The sequence below is a fragment of the Lissotriton helveticus genome, chromosome 7, assembly GCF_964261635.1.
Source record: "Lissotriton helveticus chromosome 7, aLisHel1.1, whole genome shotgun sequence".
Taxonomy (NCBI): domain Eukaryota; kingdom Metazoa; phylum Chordata; class Amphibia; order Caudata; family Salamandridae; genus Lissotriton; species Lissotriton helveticus.
In genome coordinates this window covers 1,887,347,610-1,887,351,657 of record NC_136068.1, presented here as the reverse complement: position 1 = coordinate 1,887,351,657, position 4,048 = coordinate 1,887,347,610, and positions in this window count along the sequence as shown.

The following is a 4,048-nucleotide window of genomic DNA, read 5'->3' as shown; positions in this document are numbered from 1 at the left end:
TGAGTGTAGTACTTTACAGAACTGCGTAATGCTAGAGAGACTAGAGACTCAAGTCTAGTCCTTCCTTTGTACTCCTGCTGCCACTAAGAAGAGATAGTGGTGGATTGATAGGTTGAGTATATTATGACATGTTATTTAGTAGTAGGACATTTTTTAGTGGTCTGCAATCATGATGACGGACTGTGTCTGTCACGTCGCGTGCTGCTGAGTGCTGGCAGTCGTAGTAGAACCTTTTTGTTGTTGGTTTAGTTAGTGATTTATATAACTTTCCAAGTAGATGGTCTGCAAATCCAGCAATACTGTACTATACTCCTAGTTGACCAGATCAGATAGGTCAATACATGTAGTGCAATTGTTGGTAATTTCTTGTTTCCCCGAGATCATTTTAGATCGTGGTCAAAGAAATCAAATATTTCAAAAAAACAATCATCCATGTTTGTGTTTACTTCATGATCATCAGCACCTCCCAGGGGCAAGAGGACAACAGAGACGCCGGCGGAACAAGGTGGGCAGGATCGGTCCTCCGAGGTCTCTTCTGCTGGCCCCAGTAAGTTGTTCTGTTAATATTAATAATTATACTTCATTCCAAACTGTTTCCTAATTCTATGTTTTACAAAATAGTCTTTGATCTTCCTGTAGACTGTTTCTAAATTCTTATCCTGCCTCTACTATCACTGTCTGTGCTACTACTATTTACTATTATTATGAGTTGGTCTGTGTAGGTAGCTAAGCTTGCCCAGTTGGCAAACGGTGTTAAACAAAACTCTGATCCAGCAATAGCTCTAGGCACTGAGTGCAGTCCTCTGGATTGACCTTGGTGTCTATTCCAGTCTACTTAATGTTAGTGCTTTGACAATTTCCAACAACAAAATGTCAATGTCCACCAACCATAAGCTTTGATTTGATAGGAGCACATACCATACCGCTAGTGTTTCAGGGACTATTCTGCACATACAGAAGTATGGGCAAGAGAAATAGGACATTGTTGATGATAGGTGCAACTCGACTTTCCACATACCTCAGTCAGAACAGAAGTTGAAACACTACACAATAGAAGGGGGTTCCCCGACAAAATAAATGATATAGGCAGGAAAGGAGGGGATTAGAACAATGTGAATAGAAAGAACTAAACCCTGCCTGGATGGTCAACTAAAGGTCCTCTAAGGGATCCAAAACTGTTATTTATGGAGCAATATTAAATATGCATCAGAGCCAAAGACATCAAATAAGTATATGTCAGTCCATGATTTATTACAAAAATATATATTTATTTGTTTTTGTAGAATCTGACATTTTTAAAAAGCATTCAATGAAGATATATGAATTTTTCATATCACATTAAAACACAACAATAAATTCATAATAATCAATGTTCCACTCACTCCAGGGGGGTTCTAAGAAATGAACAAACACTCATACCTTCAGGGAAACAATCAAACCCACAAACATTCACCACAGTTCAATTAAATAGGTATAGCTTGGCCTGCAACTAATGAATGAAATTATAGTTGCATGGACGGTTGTGCAGAAATAAGATGGCAGATTAGGTGGAAAGAAGTTGTCCTCAAGGGCTCAAATACTGCCGTTCTACAGAATAACGCCAACGCGCGTTTCGGTATAAGGCACCTTCGTCAGGGCAAGCAGATACCGCCAAGGAGTGGAAAAAACATGCTGAAAATGAAACACAATTACTGCTATTAAATGACTATGTAGTCTCAAAAATATTGCCTACATCATTACTGGAAACAGAAATAATTTATAATCATGATAAATCTACAGTGATTAAGTGTCATGGCTCTGATATCATATAATTGCTCCCAGGATATGTCTTCCCATGATAGGGGAGTAGGGGTCAGCACAGCGATAGGGACCCAGGTGAAGACAAAAGAATCATTGTTCTGTTTTCCCAACATTCACACATTTATTTCAATAACATTCTTCCACATCATTCAATAGACACATTATAAATTCTTTACTGTTCTCATCAAGGGACATCTGAGTAGGATTAAGGATGGCCAGAATATCCATATGACAGCCTTATTAATTCAGTTAAGGATCAAAGCATATATCCATCGTAGTGGTAACAATGGAGGCATCTTTATTATGCTAACACCCAATTAATTGCTTTAGGTCAGAAACAGAACATAAATCAGAAAATTGTCACACTCCCCTTAATTTCACTATTAAAGAAGGTACATATCCACTCGATAGGACATTACCTGAGGTTAAGGAGGTTTTAGTAGAATTAAGGGTTCACAAATTGCACATTTTCCAAGTCTTGTTAAGAAAAGAATGAACAGAAGTTTCCACTCGATTGATGAAGTGCTCCTATTTTCCTTCCTGGTGGGTCAAGATAAAGAATGTTTTTAGCGCTAGATAGTTGATTATGAATATCTCATGTCCTGGTGTTAAGTAGAGCTTCCTATTCAGCTGACATATAATATGGAGGAGAATGGAGTTATCACTTCGAGGACTATACATCATCAGTAGCTTAAAAATATGAATGGACCTTGTTGTAATTTCTCGAATGGCCATATGTATAGAGGGGCGTCCAGGATACGACTAAAAAAGAGACTGCACAACATGCTCCAAATAATTGAGCTTCACTTTTAAGAATACAACATATCCCCTACCTTTAAGTAACTAAGGATGCGTTCACCGATAGGGTTGTTATTCTTTGATATCAGGCTTCATACTACGGGGGATCACACTCTAGAAAAGGAAAATATGAGTGTCAATCAGTATATGCCGTAAGCTAGTATCGGGATACCACGATGGTAAATACTCGAATAAGTACATGGTGGCAGAGATGGTTACGCTGATATGGTTAATCCAAAGGTTAAGGGGTAAGTGGACGCTTGAGTTCGTCTGATAGTTCTAACAGAGGGGGATTCTGGTCCACTCGTGATACGGCAAGTCAAGGCGAGGAGGCGTAATCTGGTGCTCATCTGATAGATAATAATTGGTTACAGCCGCGTCTTGCATACAGATACAAAATGATCGTCGAGGGGACTTCACAAATCCTCTCCGAGATTACAAATTCTTTCAAACAGGGGAAATACCTGCAATAAAAAGAGACAGAACGAGTCTCATTAGGAGTTCAATACAATCAGTGCCCGAGAGTTGGAGGGGCGCGTAAACATACGACTTACCAGGGTGGTTTATAGGTGAGAGCGCTTCCAGACTACGAGGGAAAACGTCCTGGTCCAGTGATGATACGAAAATGTGCTGTGGCTATCGTCTTCAAGGGAGACACTGTTTTAAAGGCATGGCTGCAAAATCGAATTCAGCTGAGTTTAAAAAAAGTAAAGATAGATGAGGGACGCTCGTTTTTCACAAATAACGCGCCATCTTGGAATGGGGTGACGCTCTTAATGTATAGAGCGTGAAAAGATGTAATAGTTCGAGCATCATCAGATAGAGTCTGTTTTCATGGTGCATATAGCTTCACTTTTCGATAGAAACATGGAAAGAGTCTAACGGAAAGAAACAATGATCTTTCTCAGATATGTAATGGGCTCTAGATCGAAAGAGCTGATAAAAGATTAGGGCAGAAAAAATTTGTCAGATAGTTGGATCTAGAAGGATTAATATTTCACATCTAAAGTGTGAATAATACCTTCAGAAATGCATCAGATCTCATGGTTCGGGTTCAAATCTGTAGATCTACAGTAATTTTAACGCAGCCCACTGACTGCATACCATAACGGAGACAGGGATTGGTTTTATAAAAAGGTGTTATGCCAGGGGCATTCTTCATTCAGGCCCTGGGTGACTGAATTCATCATAAAGCTCTAAAAAACCTCTCTTTTTTTGCGAAGGTTGACAGGATCTATGCCGGGTTTGGCCTTTATCTTTTCCAGTATAAACCAACGGAGGTCTTGTTCAGTGTGCGACTTTTCAATCCAGTGCGCAACAATAGGAGCAGAGGTTTTCTTGTTTTTAATATTGGATTTATGTTCTCCTATTCTAGTGCGACACTCGCGTCCAGTTTCTCCCACATAGGGGAGATCGCATGGGCATAACACCACGTAGACCACGTTACTGG